This window comes from Bombina bombina, chromosome 1, assembly GCF_027579735.1.
Source record: "Bombina bombina isolate aBomBom1 chromosome 1, aBomBom1.pri, whole genome shotgun sequence".
NCBI classification, from domain to species: domain Eukaryota; kingdom Metazoa; phylum Chordata; class Amphibia; order Anura; family Bombinatoridae; genus Bombina; species Bombina bombina.
In genome coordinates, this window is record NC_069499.1 from 470,503,006 (window position 1) to 470,524,591 (window position 21,586).

The window sequence follows — 21,586 nt, forward strand, 5'->3', positions numbered from 1 at the left end:
TCTCTTCCCTTTTCATATTTCCATAGATATATTAAAGGGATATGAAACCCAAACTGTTCTTTTGTGATTCAGACAGAGCACGTCATTTTTAAAAAAAGTTTCACATTTTCTTCTTTTATTACATTTGCTTAGTTCCCATGATATTCTGTGTTGAAGAGATACCTAGGTAGGCATCTGGAGCACTAAATGGTAGGAAATTCTTGCAAAACTGCTGCTATATATTGCTCCAGAAATGGTCCGGCTCCTAAGCGTATGCCCCTGCTTTTCTATACAAGATACCAAGAGAATGACATTTTTTTAATAGAAGTAAATTAGAAAGTTGTTTAAAATCACATGCTCTATCTAAAAAAATAATGGGTTTCATATCTCTTTAAGGAGAACCTTTTTGTCTTTTATAACTCATATCCCTGTACCATCTGTGTGTCAGCTCACCATGCCCATTTATTCATCACTATCTATAGGCAGAGTTGTCAAGTCGCACCATAAGATACTGTGACAGACTGAGTTCTGTATTCCATATCGCACCATACAGCAGCAAAATGACACTAACATGACAATTGTTTGTAAATGATTTTACAGTGAGTTTTCTTCAACCAACAACTTTTTTCGATTGGTATCCCTTGTTGAAAAGCATTCCTAAATAGGTTTGGGATTAGAAATGCACTACTTGGAGCTAGCTGGTGATTTGTGGCTACACATATGCCTCTTGTTGTTGGCTTACCCAATATGTTGAGGAACTTGCTAGTCGACTGCTGCTCTTAAAGGGACACTACAGCCAAAATTGGAACCCGCATGGGCGCATTTCAGTTTTGAATAGAAGCATTTTTTGTAATATACAATAATTAGCAAAAATGCTTCAAATAAAAGCAATAGCCGTTTTAAAAGTATATTTAAGTATGCACTGTGCACCAGCATTTTCAACACAGCACTTGCTCAAAGAGCCTAAGGTGCTTGTACCATCTGGTAATAGAGACTCAATTTGATAAATGCTGACATGATACAAGCCTTACTGGAACTTTGATCAGCTGCAGTATTTAAGATGCTGATGCACTGAGAATATCTAGCTATGCTTCACATGTACGTTAAGATAAAAATGTTAATACTAAAACAGTTATAGCTTTTGCTAGAAGCATTTTTGCAAATACATACATTGTAAATATGTTTCTATTCAAAGCTGTAATTCCTCTATGTGCATTTAAATTTTGACCGGAATGTCCTTTTAAGCTAGTTTTGACTCTGTTACATCTTGCAAGCGACAGTGCAATAAATACAAGCTCTATCACATTAGAGCATTTCTTTGTGCATTTTTATGTCCCTTTAAAACTTTTTTTTTGTAAATTAAAATGATCAAAATGTTCCTTTAATAGTTTTAAATATGCTTGTATTAGGGCAATAAAAAGTTGTGTGCACCTAAAGGGAAACTGTAGTCCGAAAACAAACTACAATGTTTGAAAAATAACACTAAGTGCAGCTTGCTCCTGCTGTCAGACAGAGCAGGAGCGAGCTGCACTTAGTGTTATGGCACGGTCGGGCCGGGCTGTGACTATACAGCTGGCTAGATGCGCTGTGTAATTAAAACAGACCCGCTCAGAAGAGCACATAGAGCGGGACTGAAAAATTGTCATATTTTAAAAAAATTCAAAGGGAATATAAGGTTTTATAACGATAACCCTAATATAATGTTATATAATTCTGCACTATGTGCAGCATTATATAACATTATTTTTTAGGTTTACTGTCCCTTTAACATTTTTGAAATCTATATGTATTAAAAATATTGCTGGTTAATTTAAAATTGAGTGTGAACTTGCCTGTGTTTTCATTTCTAGTTATGAACTGTTTGATACCATAGTATTGTTCCTTCCTCACACAGCTCACTTTTTGTCCTACACACCGTAACCATCTGTATTACATGTATAGCACCACCCACTCAGCTGCCAGGCACTACTGGCTGTAATAATACTAGCATGTGCAGAGTACAGTTATACTGCACATAGAAATTAAGGAAAACATTTTCTGTTTTCATTACTGGTGGGATACAAAAAAATAAATAAAGCAGAAACTGCCTCCATGCCCTGATAGATGTGCTCTGTAGTTGATTACAATTCCTTTGCATCCTGGGTTACCTTGTCAACAAACTAGTCTGTGTAGTGAGGGCAGATGAAACTTATATATTATAAGTTACTTTTATATATTGCTTGTGCATGCTCCTACACCTTTCTGTTTGCTGTTCAACAATGGATACAGAACAATTTGATAATAGATATATTTGATAATAGAAGGGAATTGGAAAGTTTTTATTTTTATCTTACACTTATCTGAATCATAACATATTTTTTTAAGGGGGTTTAGGTCCAAATTAATAACTGCAAAGCAATTTACTGCAAGATATTTTTTAGAACGTGATCATTTTTTTTTCTATAGCCAGTCAACTAGACATACATCTAGCTTTACTTCAGTTGTGGTACAACAATGTTATAGTTTCATAATTATATTGACACTTTTTTGTTTTCTATTATTTAAACTTGTATCACCTGAAGTTCTTAGGGGGCGATTTATAAAACCCTTTCGGCAGGCTTTGCCGGTCTACGACTGCAGGTTCTCACAAGAGAACCTGCACGCTGTATTTAACAAGCAGCGGTCATCAGACCACTGCTTCCCTACCCTTTCGCCACCTCTTAGGTGACGAATTTCAATCTCTGTAGTCTAGTCCGACTGGGGAGATTGATAGCTGCAGCCCGTGTGTGATTGGCTGTGTGTGGGTAGGGGGCGGAACTGCACACAAGTGCAAAATAGCACTCGTGTGCAATGCTGAATTCCGCCAGGGGAATTTAGAACGCCAGAGGCAAGCTGCAGTGGACAGGGCGCCCCTGTCCACCTCAGTTTGATAAATCGCCCCCTTGGTATTCACATTGCAATGCCAAAGTCTTCCCCTTAACCAGTTATCTACCTTGGTTCTATTTTCTCTTTCTTTCTTATATTGATGGTCTGGGGCCTTTTTGAATTTGAATGAAGACTTTGTCCCTCAAAAGATTGTTTGAAATGTGTGAGACTATGATTGGCCTTGAGGTAGATCTGAAGCACACTCATTTTTGAGTTTCTGTATGTAGTTTTTAGTTGGGCCACTGCTTAACTGATCTTTACCATGGTTGGACAGCTCCTGTGTTAAAGATTGTGTCATAGGATAGGGCAAACTTTCATGATTCAGATAGGGCATACAATTTTAAACAATTTTCCAATTTACTTTAATCATCAAATTTGCTTTGTTCTCTTGGTATTCTTTTTTTGAAAGCTAAAGCTAGGTAGGCTCTAACTTATTTCTAAACCGTTTAAACACCACCTCTTATATCCGTGCTTTTTGACAGTTTCTCATAGTTAGATAGTGCTAGTTCATGTAGGTCATCGATAACATTGTGCTCACTCCTTTGGAGTTATTTGAGTCAGCAATGATTGGCTAAAATGTAAGTCTGTCAAAAGAATTGAGACAAGGAGGCAGTCTGATTACTTGTAGCTAAGACTCTGCAGAGTTAAAAAGTATATTAATTCATCCGTGTTGGTTATGCAAACTGGGGAATGGGCAAAAAAGGTATTATCTGTCTTTTTATACAGTAACCCTTTAAGGTTTATTTATTTAGTGTGAGGTTTGTCAGAGCTCAGCAGGAGGGATAGACAAATACAGAGTAATGTAAATAAAACTAAATAAGGTAAACGTGTTCATCGCTCAGTGTAATATAAAATAAAATATCCAAAAATATATATTCATTAAAATTGCACACAGAGAGAAAAAAAAGCCAAATAAATAAGTAAAAATAGGTACTTCTCCCTAGTCTTCCAAATGTAAGGTATCTAACACAAAATTATTTACTTGATGCTTCCAATGGTGCATCAAATATCTCTTATACAGCAGCAGTGTAACAGAGTTCTTTTCCACAATACTTTTGCCATTGTATGAGTCTCAACGCGTTTAACCCACTGATGTGCTTTCTCAAGATGGGGCTCGAGGTTCACATTTAAATTTTTTTTTTTAAAAAGTTCCCTCACATCCTACCATCTCTTTAAAAGGGGCCTGCCTCCATTTCCTGATGACAAACCAAAATATTACCTTATTTCTGTGTCATGTAATTTTCATGTATGACATAAAAAAAAAGATATATTTACCTATATAAGTACATAGGTATTACATTTTTATAATACATATTATTCTAACACATTTGGGCAAATAGATCTATAGCTATTTATCAAAATGGATAGCTACTAGTATATGCAAATGCATGAACCCAAATACCTTATTGCATTGAAAATAACATAATATAGATCAGAGATGGCCAACTGGCAGCCCTCTGGCCACGTGATGCCCTCTGCACTAAGTTTTGCAGCTCCAGGGCAAACGTAGAACTGTGACACTGTGCCATACATTTGTGGTCCCAGGACTAAAATTGTTCTTTAAGGGCTTCTGCTAATGAGGGGGAGAAAACAAAATTTAGTAATATAAAATACAATTAATTATTTGGTTGTGGGGTCTTTGTATGTGTTTTATATATCAAATATTGTTTTCAATTGAATAAAAATATATTTAGGTGGGCTCTTAGCATTTGAACACATTTCTTATTCCAGGCTTCTGTTTCTTGCTATGTGCTGTGCTAATCTGATGAAGTGCCTGGTGTTCTGAATGAATAAATTGTGACGCGTCTGTGTCCTGCACTGACATCTGGTGCCTGCCTTGTATCATTTCAGATTTCTCTCTGGAGGCTGCTTCACTTGCACTGAACAGGTCAAAATGGCTTCTGATCAGTTAGGAGTGAAATATTGTGCTGCAAATTGAAGTCGCCTGCTCAGGCATATTAGCAGCTGGATAGCATATAAACTGTAGCGATAATGTAACTGTGTTTTGTTTTTTACTGAATTAAATTTTGTTGTAAATATAGAAAAACAAACTGCTACATTATGTTATGAGTAGTAAGTAATACTTATTTGTGGCTTGATAGTATACATATTTACACATGCAGCACAAAACATCAACACAGCAAAACTTATATATATGTATAGATATATTCATACACACACCATTGTGTGTTGTAATTGGCAAAGTGCCCTTGAAATGTCATTTTGAAAGCATTCTCTCATATTTAGCTTTAATCCTCACTTATTTGTGAACTCCCCACCCCTCTGTATGCATGTGTATGTACCACAGGTGTGTCTGACTTGCCACTCATTACACAACATTCCAAAGAATGAGAGCAACTTGGAAATGCTAGAGCAAGACTATCAGGCCTCACATTAAACATATAACTCTAAAGTAAATATATGCATGCTCTAGTTGTTGTTGGTAATGATCTGCATTAAATAAGCCTCATTGTGATAGGTCCCTTTTTCTCTACACACAAATAACCATGACATGTAGCCGGATTCATTTGTATTAATTGCAGACCACAAATACATTTTGTAAGTTAGCCAGAGGATTGAACACCTTGCCACTGAACACATTTATGGAGGTTAAAAGTTGAATTAGAGCTTTGTTCCTGTATTTGTTACATAGCTCTGTTCTTGGCTCTGTTGGTTGTCATGAGAACACAACAGTATGACATTTCTTGGCTGTTGTTTATGTGTTGATCTTATGCAGGGGTAGGGGCATTATTACATGATAGCATCACATTTGGGTACTAAATCTCTGTGCAGTTGTGCAAATTTAAACTTTTAAAATGAATAACATAGAAAAAAGAAAAATTGTTCAACAAGACAGATTATTGCTCTAATAGCTTGAAGGACAATGGGCATATTTAATCTGCTAAACAGTGTCCAAATTGAGTGCAGGACGGTTATTGCACGATACAGTACACTACTAAAGAATACACAGGGACATTGGACCAGAATGAGCATGGGCATATGTAGAGGCAAAATAATTGGACTCGTTGCCCAATTTGCTTAGAGGGATGTGGCTGCACCTCACTAATGAGGTCCAAAGGAGACCGAAACGATAACTTGAGGTTGCCATTTCCCTTGTTGAGTGGAGAATGGCCTCGTATTTTGGGTCTCGTCTGACCTCGTTGGTGTGATCAGACATATATACATCAGGAGAGTTCTCTGTGAAGAGCACCATTGGACTAAAATTAGCTAATTCCAGGTGGTAACCAGACCATAGAACAAGCCACTAAACTGTTGTTCGTTCCAGGAAGATTGCTTCTGTATCTAATTATTATGTAACCTGTAGGTAAACTGATGGGTAGACGGTGTTCTCCACAGAAAAAAATGCCAGTTGGGGTGGCATTATCATGAAGTTGGGTGGTGGCTGTGTAATATTTTCTAATATTTTAAATTTTTTGCTATCCAAAGTATTTAATGATGATGATGTGTGCAATAAAAATGGAGCTAATCTTAGCTTAATATTGGTTCAAAATGTATCTCGGGTGGTAAGTTAAAATCAGCCGGGTGGGGCACCTGCTAAAAAAGTTCTAGGAGAACACTGGGTACAAATTCTCTTAAAGGGACATTAAACACTAAATAAATGCTAGACAGAATTATGAATTCAAAGAAAAGATTAGTCTGAGAATAGCATGTAGATGTATTTTTTATTTATTAACGTTTCATTAGCTATTTAAATATTGACAATAAGTGTAAATAAAGTTTTAGTGCCCATTAAACAATGGGATCTGCCATGTTGTAACTTGGGTTACCTTCTCTGCTGTGGCCAATTAGAGACATTCATAAAAAGGTTACTAGAGTGTGCAGCCAATGGCTGTGTAGAATATAACAGTGTTTTGCACTTCCATTTCTAACATGAACTGAAAAGCTCATAATTTTAGAATGAAATTACAGGAAAAGGGGACCAAATAAATAATGAAAATATATGGCAGAGATTTTTTTTATAAACCAACTGATTTTGGAAAGAGAGATTTCTTTCTTAAGATACGGTGAGTCCACTGAATCATCAATTACTGTTGGGAATACCACTCCTGGCCAGCAGGAGGAGACGAGCACCAAAGCAAAGCTGTTGAGCATCACTTCCCTTCCCACTATCCCCAGTCATTCTCTTTGCCTTCAGTGCAAGGAGGAGGTGAAATTTAGGTGTCTAATAATTTCTTCTATTAAGATTTTATTATTTTAAAAGCCTGAGCAGGTTTGCTCTGATCTTTCCTGACAATTTGGTATAGCTCTACTCCACTCTACAGGGAGTGCAGAATTATTAGGCAAATGAGTATTTTGACCACATCATCCTCTTTATGCATGTTGTCTTACTCCAAGCTGTATAGGCTCGAAAGCCTACTACCAATTAAGCATATTAGGTGATGTGCATCTCTGTAATGAGAAGGGGTGTGGTCTAATGACATCAACACCCTATATCAGGTGTGCATAATTATTAGGCAACTTCCTTTCCTTTGGCAAAATGGGTCAAAAGAAGGACTTGACAGGCTCAGAAAAGTCAAAAATAGTGAGATATCTTGCAGAGGGATGCAGCACTCTTAAAATTGGAAAGCTTCTGAAGCGTGATCATCGAACAATCAAGCGTTTCATTCAAAATAGTCAACAGGGTCGCAAGAAGCGTGTGGAAAAACCAAGGCGCAAAATAACTGCCCATGAACTGAGAAAAGTCAAGCGTGCAGCTGCCAAGATGCCACTTGCCACCAGTTTGGCCATATTTCAGAGCTGCAACATCACTGGAGTGCCCAAAAGCACAAGGTGTGCAATACTCAGAGACATGGCCAAGGAAAGGCTGAAAGACGACCACCACTGAACAAGACACACAAGCTGAAACGTCAAGACTGGGCCAAGAAATATCTCAAGACTGATTTTTCTAAGGTTTTATGGACTGATGAAATGAGTGAGTCTTGATGGGCCAGATGGATGGGCCCGTGGCTGGATTGGTAAAGGGCAGAGAGCTCCAGTCCGACTCAGACACCAGCAAGGTGGAGGTGGAGTACTGGTTTGGGCTGGTATCATCAAAGATGAGCTTGTGGGGCCTTTTCGGGTTGAGGATGGAGTCAAGCTCAACTCCCAGTCCTACTGCCAGTTTCTGGAAGACACCTTCTTCAAGCAGTGGTACAGGAAGAAGTCTGCATCCTTCAAGAAAAACATGATTTTCATGCAGGACAATGCTCCATCACACGCGTCCAAGTACTCCACAGCGTGGCTGGCAAGAAAGGGTATAAAAGAAGAAAATCTAATGACATGGCCTCCTTGTTCACCTGATCTGAACCCCATTGAGAACCTGTGGTCCATTATCAAATGTGAGATTTACAAGGAGGGAAAACAGTACACCTCTCTAAACAGTGTCTGGGAGGCTATGGTTGCTGCTGCACGCAATGTTGATGGTGAACAGATCAAAACACTGACAGAATCCATGGATGGCAGGCTTTTGAGTGTCCTTGCAAAGAAAGGTGGCTATATTGGTCACTGATTTGTTTTTGTTTTGTTTTTAAATGTCAGAAATGTATATTTGTGAATGTTGAGATGTTATATTGGTTTCACTGGTAAAAATAAATAATTGAAATGGGTATATATTTGTTTTTTGTTAAGTTGCCTAATAATTATGCACAGTAATAGTCACCTGCACACACAGATATCCCCCTAAAATAGCTATAACTAAAAACAAACTAAAAACTACTTCCAAAACTATTCAGCTTTGATATTAATGAGTTTTTTGGGTTCATTGAGAACATGGTTGTTGTTCAATAATAAAATTAATCCTCAAAAATACAACTTGCCTAATAATTCTGCACTCCCTGTAGTCTCTTCAGTAGGGCTGTGGTAGCTTTCAAGCAGTTAGGAACTTGTGGGGTAGGCCCCACTGCATTTTCTTAACAAATTGCTGCCCTCACATAGAAAGCCAGAGTAGGTTTACTCTCTCTTCTTTTTCCACAGGTCTCTGAGGAGTGGCTTCCTCTCATGCCAAGTGAGCTGTCCTCCTGCTGGACAGTCAAGGGTGCAGGTAAGTGTCGTTTTATTTTCTCATAGGAGTCTCTGGCACTACAGCCGTTTTATACTGTGCCGCTTATGGGACTTTACCATCTCTGAGGCTCAGGGTGTTATGGGCAGGTAGCAGGGGACTGAGTAGCGTTTATTGAGAGAGAGAATTATTGGTGGCTCAGTTTATTTCAGGGGACATATTTTTAGAGCTGTGTTTTTTCTTTAACATGTTTATTATAGCTGACGGACCGCCTCTGATGTCACAGTAGAGGCAGAGCCTTCTTTTTCAGCTGCGTGTCTAAGAGCACGCGCTTTCCCCTCTGTCACAGCCTACAGTATTTTCTTAAACAACGGTACAACGGTGCTGCTCTGTTTTCTTTCCCATCTGCCTTCCTTCGGTTGAGTGTGCAGTGAGAGGCAGGTAAGCGCCTCAGCTTAGCTCTGAGGTTGCATAGGAGGTTTTGGGGGATATTTACTAAAGCAATATTTAAAGGTTAAAGGGACAGTCAACACCAGAATTTTTGTTGTTTTAAAAGATAGATCATTCCTTAATTACCCATTCCCCAGTTTTGCATAGCAAACACAGTTATAATAATACACATTTTACCTCTGTAATTACCTTGTATCTAAGCCTCTGCAGACTGCCCCCTTATTTCAGTTATTTTGACAGACTTGTATTTTAGCCAATCAGTGCTCACTCCACAGTAAATTCACGTGCATGAGCTCAATGTTATCTATATGAAACACATGAACTAGTGCCCTCTAATGGTGAAAAACTGTCAAAATGCATTCAGATTAGCGGCGGCCTTCAAGGTCTAAGACATTAGCATATGAACCTCCTAGGTTTAGCTTTCAAGTAAGAATACAAAGAGAACAAAGCAAAATTGGTGATTCAAGTAAATTGGAAAGTTGTTTAAAATGACATGCCCTATTTGAATCATGAAAGTTTTTTTTTGGACTTGACTGTCCCTTTAAGTTTGCCTGTGAGCTTATCAACTTTAACCTTAAAGGGACAGTAGAAGTTGCTGTCCGTTAAACAGTCAAAGATTTTGTTGGACTGTTAAGGGAATTTTTACTTGGGATACAACATTTAAAGAGACGGTATCAAAAATAAAGATTTTTTTTGTTTTGTTGTCTTTGTGTGCAAGTTGCTGGCAATATGGACCAAGAGTCTATGCCTTCCATTGGGTGCAAGCTTTGCTTGGATTACCAAGTTGAACCCCCTTTGCCTTTTTGTTCTTCTTGTATTGAAAGAACTTTAATGTATAAAGATAGACTTTTTGTTTCTGAGCCACCATTCTCTCAGGTTGAGGCTGTTCAGGCCATGCCACAGCCTTCTCAAGCGTCCCAAACTTTTTTGGCATCACATGCTGTGCCCTGCTGTTCCTCACAAAATCCTGATGGACTTTATTTGAAGGCTGAAATTGCTGTCCAGGTATCCCCATGCCATCCCCATGCTTCAGGGAAGACGTAAGAGGAAAATTAAAGAATCAGATAGTAAGGTTTCTGATCCAGTGCAAGCTAACAAAGTGGCTCTTTCACACATGTCGGAAGAGGAGGATACTTCGGTAGCCTCTGAGGGTGAAATCTCAGATTCAGATAGTATAATTCCTTCTGATGCTGAAGTGGTTTCCTTCAGGTTCAAGCTTGAACATCTTCGTGTTTTATTAAATGAGGTTTTGGCTACTTTGGACGACTCAGATACTCCTGTCGTTGTCAATCCTAAGAAATCTAGCAAGTTAAATAGATATTTTGATGTACCCTCTCCTGGAGAGGCGTTTCCAGTGCCAGACCGTTCTACGGAAATTATTGCCCGGGAATGGGGGAGACCTGGAATTCCTTTTTCTCCATCTCCAGTCTTTAGGAAGATGTTCCCGGTGGCTGACTCTATTAAAGAGTCTTGGCAAACGTTCCCCAAGGTGGAAGGGGCGATTTTCTACACTGAAAGAGCAACTATCCTCAATAGGAATAGTAGTTCTCTTGGCCAAAGACCCTATGGACAAGAAACTAGAGGCTTTCTTAAAGGAAATGTATATTCATCAGGGTTTACAATGGCAACCGGCGGTGTGTATTGCTACTGTGACAAGTGCAGCAGCTTATTGGTTTGACACTTTGTCTGAGTCCCTTCAAGCAGAAACTCCTTTGGAGGAGATACAGGATAGGATAAAGGCTCTCAAGTTAGCCAATTCCTTTATCACTGACGCTTCATTGCAGGTCATTTAAGTTGGGGGCAAAAATATCTGGTTTCGCAATTTTGGCGCATAGAACGCTATGGCTTTGTCTTTGTCAGCAGATGTTTCTTCTAATTCAAAGCTTTTGGTGATTCCTTACAAGGGAAAGACCTTGTTTGGGCTGGGTTTGGCAGAGCTAATTTCTGATATCACGGGTGGTAAAGGATCTTTTCTGCCCCAAGATAAGAACAAATCGAAAGGACGTCAGAGTAATTTTCGTTCCTTTCGTAACTTCAGAGGTAAGTCTTCCCCTTCCTCCACCAAGCAGGATCAGTCCAAGCCTTCTTGGAAGCCCAGTTAGTCTTGGAACAAGAGGATGCAATCTAAGAATCCCACAGCTGAATCTAAGTCAGCATGAAGGGTTTTCCCCCAATCCGGGATCGGATCTAGTAGGGGGCAGTCTCTCTGTTTTCTCAGGCTTGGGAACAAGATGTTCCAGACCCGTGGACAGTGAACGTAGTAACCCAGGGTTACAAGTTGGAATTCAAGACTTTTCCTGCCAGTGGCAGGTTCCACCTCTCTAGATTATCTGCAGACCAGATAATAAGAGAGGTGTTCTTGAAGTCTGTGCAGGAACTGTCCCTCCTGTGAGTGATAGTCTCAGTCCCAGTTCAGGAACAGGGTCTCGGATTCTATTCCAAACTATTTATTGTGCCCACAAAAGAGGGAACTTTCAGACTTATTCTAGATCTAAAGATCTCAACAAATTTCTCAGAGTGCCATCCTACAAGCTGGAGACTATCCGCTCCATTCTTCCTCTGGTTCAAGAGGGGTCAATTCATGACCACCATAGACCTGAAGGATGCGTACCTTCATGTTCCTAATCCAAGGGATCATCACAAGTTTCTGAGATTTGCCTATCTGGAAAAATACTTTCAATTTGTAGTACTTCCATTCGGCCTAGCCACAGCTCCCAGAATTTTCCTGGGAGCTGTGTTGGCAGTAATCCGGGCCAGGGGAATTGCAGTGGCACCTTATCTGGATGACATTCTGGTTCAGGTGCCATCTTTTCATCTAGCAAAATCTCACACCAAAATCTTGTCGTCTTTCCTTTGTTCCAATGGATGGAAGGTGAATTTGGTAAAAAAAGTTCCCTTGTTCCGTGTACAAGGGTGGTCTTCTTAGGAACCATTATAGATTCTCGATCAATGAAAATATTTCTGACAGAGGTCAGAAGAGACAAAATTCTTTCCTCTTGTCGACTGTTCGACCATCAGTAGCCCAATGTATGGATGTAATTGGTCTGATGGTGGCTTCCATGGATATAGTTCCCTTTGCTTGATTCCATTTGAGAGCGCTTCAGTTGTGCATGCTCAGTCAATGGAACAGGGATTATGCAGACCTGTCTCAGAGGATAGTTCTGGATCAATCGACAAGAGACTCTCTGCCGTGGTGGCTGTCTCAAGAACATCTGTCCCAGGGGACATGCTTTCAAAGACCCTCATCGGTGATTGTGACCACGGACGCCAGCCTGATCGGCTTGGGAGTGATCTGGGACTCGTTAAAGGCGGAAGGCATTTAGTCTCAGGAGAAATCGACTCTCCCCATAAACATTTTGGAGTTTAGAGCAATCTTTAATGCTTTGATGCCTTGGCCTCAGTTGGCTCTAGCCCATTTTATCAGGTTCCAGTCGGACAACATAGCCTTGGTGGCCTACATCAACCACTAGGGGGGAACTCAGAGTTCCTTAGCCATGAAGGAGGTGGCGCGAATCATTCAGTGGGCGGAGGCTCACAATTGTTGTCTATCTGCCATCCACATACCAGGAGTGGACAATTGGGAAGCAGATTTCCTGAGCAGACAGACTTTTCATCCCGGGGAGTGGGAACTTCATCCGGAAGTGTTCTCCAGGTTAATAACCAAATGGGGGTTATCGGAATTGGATCTGATCGCATCTCGTCAGAACGCCAAGCTCCCAAAGTATGGTTCAAGGTCGAGAGATCCTCAGGCCTTTCTGATAGATGCTTTGGCAGTTCCTTGGAACTTCAGGTTGGCATATCTGTTTCTTCTGTTTGCGCTCCTTCCACGAGTCATTACTCGGATCAAGCAGGAGAGAGTGGTGGTGATTCTAATAGATCCGGCATGGCCTCGCAGGATCTGGTATGCAGATCTAGTGGAAATGTTGGCTCTACCTCTGTGGAGACTACATCTGAGGAAGGACCTTCTTATTCAGGTGCCCTTTTGTCATCCAAATCTCGTTTCTCTGAAGCTGACTGCTTAGAGATTGAACGCTTAATTCTGTCTATGCGTGGTTTTTCTGAGTCGGTCATAGAGACCACGATTCAGGTTTGCAAGCCTGTTACTAGAAAGATTTACCATAAGATATGGCGTAAATATCTTTATTGGTGTGAATCCAAAGGCTACTCTTGGAGTAGGGTCAGGATCCCAAGTATGTTGTCCTTTCTCCAGGAAGGCTTGGAGAAGGGGTTGTCTGTCAGTACCCTGAAGGGTCAGATTTCTGCACTGTCTATTTTCTTGCACAAGCGTCTGGCGGACTTGCCAGATGTGCAATCCGTTTGTTAGGTCTTGGTCCGAATCAGGCCTGTGTGTAAATCTGTTGTTCCACCTTGGAGTCTTAATATCGTTCTCAAAATTTTGCTACAGGCTCCTTTTGAGCCTATGCATTCCATAGATATTAAGTTGTTATCTTGGAAGGTTTTGTTTCTTATTGCCATCTCTTCTGCTCCGAGGGTTTCTAAATTCTCAGCTGTTCAGTGTGATTCTCCTTATCTCATATTTCATGCAGATAAGGCTGTTCTTTGTACCAAGTTTGGTTTCCTTCCTAAGGTTGTTTCGGATAGAAAGATTAATCAGGAACTTGTTGTTCCTTCTCTCTGTTCTAATCCTTCTTCTCATAAGAAACGTTTGTTGCACAACCTAGATGTGGGGCGCGCTCTTAAATTTTATTTGCAGGCGACTACGATTTTTTTTCCCAGTCTTCAACTTTGTTTGAGTGTTTTTCTGGGAAACGCAAGGGTCAGAAAGCCACTGCCACTTCTCTTTCTCTGTGGTTGAGAAGGATTATTCGTTTGTCATATAAGACTGGTGGACAGCAGCCCCCTGAGAGAATCACAGTTCATTCCACTAGGGCTGTTTCTTCTTCTTGGGCCTTCAAGAATGAGGCCTCTGTAGAAAAGATTTGCAAGGCTGCGACTTGGTCTTCTTTGCACACTTTTTTAAAATGTGATACTTTTTTCCTCGGCTGAGGCTTCTTTTGAGAGAGAGGTTTTGCAAGCAGTGGTGCCTTCTGTTTAGGTTACCTGTCTTGTCCCTCTCTAATCATGTGTCCTCTAGCTTGGGTATTGGTTCCCAACAGTAATTGACTATTCCGTGGACTCACTGTATCTTAAGAAAGAAAACAAAATTTATGCTTACCTGATAAATTTTATTTCTTTTTGGATACGGTGAGTCCACGGCCCACCCTTTGTTTTAATACAGTTTTTTTTTTTTTTTTTTTTTTTTTTTTTTTTTTTTAATCTCAGGCACCTCTACACGTTGTGTTATTTCTTTTCTCTCCTTTTTTCCTTCGGTCAAATGACTGGGGATAGTGGGAAGGGAAGTGATGCTTAACGGCTTTGCTGTGGTGCTCTCTGTCTCCTCCTGCTGGCCAGGAGTGGTATTCCAAACAGTAATTGATGATTCCGTGGACTCGCCATATCCAGAAAGAAATACATTTATCAGGTAAGCTTTAATTTTGTTTTTGTCACTTTTAAATACATTAAACACCTGTTCATGCTGCAATTCACTTTAAGGAGTTATTGAAAGGAGGTTAAGTACATCTTGCTTTAGTGTGAACAAAAATACATTGCAGATTAGCTGCAGAGAAAACAAATCATTTTGTCAAGTTTTTAAAATGTCTCTTGAATAAAATGTTTTCCTTTTGTTCTTGGTCTAACAACACATAATTATAAGGTAAAAATGTAGCAATAAAAAAGGTGCATTACTCACAAGAACATCTTACATTCAGGAGTCTAAGCTTTGCAGGCTGGGAAAGGCTAGGGGAGAGGGTTAAAAAAACTAAACCCAGAGAGTCAGTCATCAATCAGTGCGCTGCAGCACTGCACCCTATTTGAGTGCTCTCTTCAAACAGCTTTTTACTCTGGCTGCATTCTGTTAAGGAAAACTTACAAAGTGCAGCCAGAGCACAACATTGTTTGAAGAGAAGAGACTGATGTGGAGCAGCGTTGCAAAGCGAAAGCTCTAAACGTTCCTACATGTATCATGTTCTTTCTGCAGACATGCTCCATTTTCTGTGTCGACATCACATATCACAGCATGTTCTGCCTTGGGGGTGGCTACTGTTTGCCAGTTAACCATGCTGACTTGCGGCATCTTGAGAAGTCTTGTTGTTCCTAGGCGTGCCAGAGACCTTATACATGCCAATAATTGGTGTCAATCAGTTGCTGAACTTGCCATTTTTCTATTCTATTATGTTATGAAGTGTAGCCAAGCTTTTGTCTTTCTAGTGATGTCTTTGTAGAGAGAGTACACCTTAATCCGGCAACAAACTACTGTTGTGGGAGTAAGGTTGTAATGTCTTGATCAAGGCTTCACTAGAAAGCTGAAATATCAACTAAATTAGATATTTGTGTTTGTATATATAGTTTACCAATTAGGGGAGGCACTAGTCTACTCTATATTAAACATAGCAAAAGCCAAATTTCATACCAATCCACTGGGACTAGTAGACATTTAAATCTCTCTTGTTAGGTTTTGGCAGATTTCCCTTTTTTTCTGTTTGTAACAAAATTGCAATGGCTTCGTAACACTAAAAATCTGAACAAACAACTATGTAGTACGTTGAGAATGTATGTTGTTATTGAATTGGTCTCTTAAGACTAATAATATCCTATAAAGCAAAATATTAGCATCTCATAGAGTAAAATAAATAAAAAGCTTTCCCATTTTGTAACCTTCTAATAATAATTTGAGTAATATGGTTACCTACATACTGGATTACATACATTAAATATGCCTGTTTTCCTCTTGGACAGTGAAAAGGATAAGGGTATTAATGGTTTTTCATGAATTGCGAGTCTGATTCCCCCCATATTCTCTGCGGCCTTTAAAGTCCCTCTACTGTAGAAAAAAATCTTCTTACTGCAGAGCTGTTCCAGAACATTAAACCTTATAAAAAACAGCCATCCCCAGCCACGCAGCAGTTTGAAAATGTTGAATCCATTCAGTGCCAGTTGTATTTAATATTTCTCAGTTGAACTCAAGTTCAACCCGGCTCTATAATTTTCAGTTTATTTGCCTTCCGCGTTCACGTTCGATAAAACAGTCACTGCCGGCTTGAGCCGGTTTTTCCTAACCCTTTCAGCTCTGGAGAGGTCTACATCATATTGCATTGCAATGTGTTGCAGGCCTTTCTAGAGCTCAATGGGTTAAGGACATCATAAGTCAAAGGAAGCCTCTCAGTCTGTGTGAACTGATTTGCATGGAAGGTGCAAGCACACGGCACATACATTTGCCTTGCAATGAATTGTCTTATATATTATGTGTTTATGGCTAGCATTGCTGTCTGCATCTGTTAAGCTTGATTCCCTGCATAAGCAGAGCCTTGCCCATCCTTTTTTTTTTTTTTTTTTTTTTTTAAATCAGACTTTTCAAAACAGAGCATTTTCTTTTTTAATCTACATGATCTTTTTTTTCCCCATGCATTTTTGAAAATTGTGTTCATTTGTTTCATAGGAAAATAATAATCCCTCTAGATTTTCAGCGTGTTTTGATTTATGTTCTGTTTTGTTTTTCATAGTGTTTCTAGCATCCCCGTAAAGCGCTACAGAATATGTTGTCCTTTTATAAATAAAGCATTATATATAATTACCTTTGCGTCAAGTTTAGCAGCAATGCCTGCATAATTCATACTTGCATATTTGTAACATTCAGGCATGGCACGTTCTGTGTGTTTCTATTTCTGCAATATTTAGTTGAGCTTGTGTATGTTTTGCTAAATAGCTTTATGCACTAAATGTCTAAGGCAGGGGGATAAACTGATGTATTGAGATCGGGGAGTTATAATTCTGTACTATTAAACATTATGTCTTTATAGACATAGGGTAATAAGATTATCCTGTTCCGTTATGCAATCGACTATCTCTATATTATTTTAAGGATTTGTTTTTTGGAGTGTTGGTATTTACATGAGAATTTGCTGGAGGATGCCAATGAGAAGTCAGATGGGACAGCCTGTAAGAAAACTGATGGCTGGTAGGTTGAGAATTCTCTTGAGGGGACAGGGGTCGCAGAAAACTTAGATATGAAACCCAAAAATGTTCTTTTGTGATTCCGACAGAACATATCATTTTTTAAAAAAAAGTTTACAATTTACTTCTGTTATCAAATGTGCTTTGTTGCCATGAAATTCTGTGTTTAAGAGATACCTAGGTAGGCAGCTGGAGCACTATATGGCAGGAAATAGTGCTCTTGCAAATGGATAACTTTCTAGCAAAACTGCCATATAGTCCTAAGCTTCTAAGCTTACGTCCCTGCTTTTCAAGAAAAGATACCAAGAGAACGAAGTATTGATAATAGAAGTAATTTAGAAAGTTTTTAAAACCACATGCTCGATCTGAATCATAAAAGAAAGATATTGGGTTTCATATCACTTTAGAATTTGTTTGTCATAACATCTGTTAAAGAAACATCAGGTTTTTAAATATGGCTGTATTTTTTTTCATTTACTCCTTATGAAAATTCTAAAGCTATCAAGGATTTTGTTAAATATGAACCATGGAACAGCCCAGCAGTCATTGAGTTTCCCCAGCTATAGTAGTCCTTCCTGTGCTCCTGATCTGTTAAATGTAACACAATCCCCCCAAAAATAGCACGAGCTGCTGATCAAATGTATATAAATGTTATTGCAGGACAGCCATACTAGGAGTGCAGTGGTGTAAAGAAATCCTTGGAACAGCTCTTATTTTCATCTTATACAGTAATGGTTCCGTATGTTTCTAATCTCTGCTACACAGATCATTGCTGCTCATTTCCCCCTCTAAATCTGCAGTAGTCTATAGGTCTAGGCTATATATTGTCCTGTTGGTTATATATTATTTGTGTATGTACAGAATGTTGAACCAGAAAAAAGCTTGCGTATCAGTGAACAGATTTCTGACTGTTGATGCAACTTTGGACAGATTGGCAAGTGCCTTTGAATATTTGCTTTTATGCATATTGCAAGATACTGCAGTCATGCTTGTGATGGATTCAACTGTACTGTTAACCTCTTCAGTTCTCTTTGTCGTTCAAACATGCTATTCACTTTCTCCAAGACGTTTTTTGACCGATAAATGGTTTTCATTAGATGAAGGCAGCTTAATGACATCAATTAAAATTAATACTAATGTGTAACACTATGGGAGTCAAACGAATGAATCATAGCTCTTCTGGCTCGGTGTAATTCTGCATGCGAGACTGGCGCCATGTACCAGCTGCGGGTAACAGGGATGCACTGTTATGCATGCACTGGGTGACCTTAGTAATGACATGATAGTAGTTATATTTTTAACCTCTTCAATACTGACTGCATTTGCATTGGGAACTAATTTTATAAAATTGTTTTTCTATGTTCTCACTGCAAGGAATTTCTGCCTCAGTGTCAAGGATACAGGGAGCCATTGCACCTATGCTATAACACCTAATATCTGTCTGTCTATAGGAGCTACATAACAATACCTTGTTGGCTCCCATGTAGCTGGCTCCTCACGTCTAAATACTGGCTTCTAACTTTGATATAGCAAACCCATAACTAATGGCCATGTTTTGAGTCTAGACAATCTTAATGGTTTAAATATTTGAGAACTGTTGATTATAAACACTAAACCTCTTGAGAATCTTTCTGTGATATGCTTCAGTGGAAAATACCATGAAATGATGGTTGACTATATGAGCAATTTTAAACACTTGAACATGTATTTATTACAGTTAGTGCTGTGTCCAAGCATTAAAGGGACATTGAACCCATTTTTTTCCTTTCATTATTCAGATAGAGCATGCAATTTTAAGCAACTTTCTAATTTACTCCGATTATCAAATTTTCTTCATTCTCTTGCTATCTTTATTTGAAAAAGAAGGCATCTAAGCTTTTTTTTTGTTCAGATTTCTGGGCAGCACTTTTTATTGGTGGATGAATTTATCCACCAATCAGCAAGAATAACCCAGGTTGTTCACCAAAAATGGGCTGGCATCTAAACTTACATTCTTGCATTTCAAATAAAAATACCAAGAGAACGAAGAAAATTTGCTAATAGGAGTAAATTAGAAAGTTGCTTAAAATTTCATTCTCTATCTGGATTACGAAAGAAAAAAATTGGGTCATTGTCCCTTTAAGTTTACTTTTGTCTAGTCTCTATTAATTTATAAATTAAAACGTATATCCGCATTGTAAGTTCTTTAGCATAATAATAATAATAATAATAAAAAAAAAGGCACACCTATTCTAAGTTTACGCCAAAAACACATTTTTTTTTTTGTAGGGTCGTGCACTTGAAATAAAAATCAAAAAACTTTATTTCAGGCATAAACCTATGATAGCAGTTAATGTGACTGAGCGTGCATGTGTGGGAGGTTTTATATTCATGTTTAATCATATCACTTCTTGTATGTTCACGCTTAGCTGACCTGGATTGTGAGGCCAATTTAATTGTTCTCTTAAAAAAATAAACTATGTCTATTCTGTTCATAAAGGGGTTGGAACCATGGGGGGAAAAAAAGGTTCTTCAGGTAACTAATATAAGAGGAGGATAATGATGATGATATCACAAATATAAAACATAAAGTTTAAATGGAAAAAATATCTGTCTACACACACATATATGGATATTGGATATATAGATATTGGATATATAGGTATAGAGGTAGATATAGATATTTATATCATCATCATATATTCGTTACTTGAAACTTTTTTTTTTTTTATTTCTCATGGTTCCTATCCTTTTCAGTTTAGTAAGGTGGTGAAAAATATAACTAAATTTCACTTCCCAAAATGTGTAATTAGCTCCTATTTCAGAAGCAGGCATCTCGGTGTGGAGTGAACAATAAAAGACCCTGTAGGTGGGAACTAGCCATGAATATAGTGTGACAGAGACCATTTGTAATGGAGTAATACTGCCATCTACTGGTGCAAACTTGCTGATTGTAACATTGTTCTTAACTCTTTAGGAACAAAATGTTTCCTGTTGTCAGTTCCTAATAGAGGTGGTCTGAACTATTGCAGTTTACTGCTGGTTCTTAAAAACAATCCGCAAACTGTTAACAGTCAGTATTTTACTGTCTCTTTTTAACATTTGCCTTAATGAAAGAAAATGCTATATATATATATATATATATATATATATATTCATGAAAAGCTCTAGCTGATGTCACAGGAAGCTCTACAAAATCCATTTTGGAAGTGGGCAAGGTACTATTTAAAGTATGTATTATATATTGATGTCCTTTTTACTAGCTTATATATACACTAGGTAAAAAAAATAACTGCAAAACGTCAAAATTCATTTTATAAATATTGATTGCTTTTGTTTAAGAAAGGATTTTAAAACCTAAGTCCGTCTTTCCTTATGTCTTAGACATAATATGTCAATATTGTACACATGCTCATCTAATATTTAAATATCTTGTTTACATAGTACGTAAATGTGAAATGGATTAAGGTAATGTCTGAGCAACCAAACAATCTTTTTTTTTTTTTTTACATTCTAGTTATATTTGTATGCTGTATTAATATTTTATTTATAAATAATGTTAAATATCATATTTTGTATGACACTTAAAAAAAGAAAAAGAAAAAAAGAAAAAGAAACTGCGCATTTATAAATTTCAGTACCAGCTGGGGGGAAAAAAAGCTCTCCTACTTGTCAATTAATTTGACCGAAAACTATTAGGCAACAATCATGCTTGTTGTGAGCGGCTTTTACTTAGTCTGTTGTGGTTGAATGAATCTTGTAACCATACGCAGTTCTAGTACAAAATAATGAATTTATAGTGCCATCTTGTGTCCACAATGAACCATAGCATTTTTTTTATATGTTACTTTATACATTGCAATGCGACATGTTGCTAGACAACCATTTTATATAGTTGTAGTTAATGTACTACTTGCCTAAATCCAGGGCTACATAAATAAATGTTACTTCTGTCTCTTAATATTTTGTAGTATCAGTAACTAATGAATTCCACTTGCCTAATAGCTGCCCTCATCTAACTCCACACTAACATCATTTCCACCTTTGCAGTCCCCACCTCCTGTTTCTCATCCTCCTACCCATCTAGATTGTAAGTTCCCATGGGAACAGGGCCCCCAATTCCCCCTGTATTTGTTTGTTACATTTTGTCTGGTGTCACATATTGTACTGTACTTTTATCTTTGTTACCCATAGGCAGCGCTGCGGAATCTGTTGGTGCTTTTATAAATAAATAATAGTATATTACATGTCTATATATAAATATAT

The 21,586-nt window shown here is 38.3% G+C and overlaps 1 protein-coding gene across 1 annotated transcript in view; it reads left to right on the plus strand.

Annotated features, from left to right (window-relative positions):
* The window catches only part of AGPS (alkylglycerone phosphate synthase), a 705,364-nt gene that overhangs the window by 58,062 nt on the left and 625,716 nt on the right, over window positions 1-21,586 (plus strand). The gene's annotated exons all lie outside the window — the stretch shown is intronic.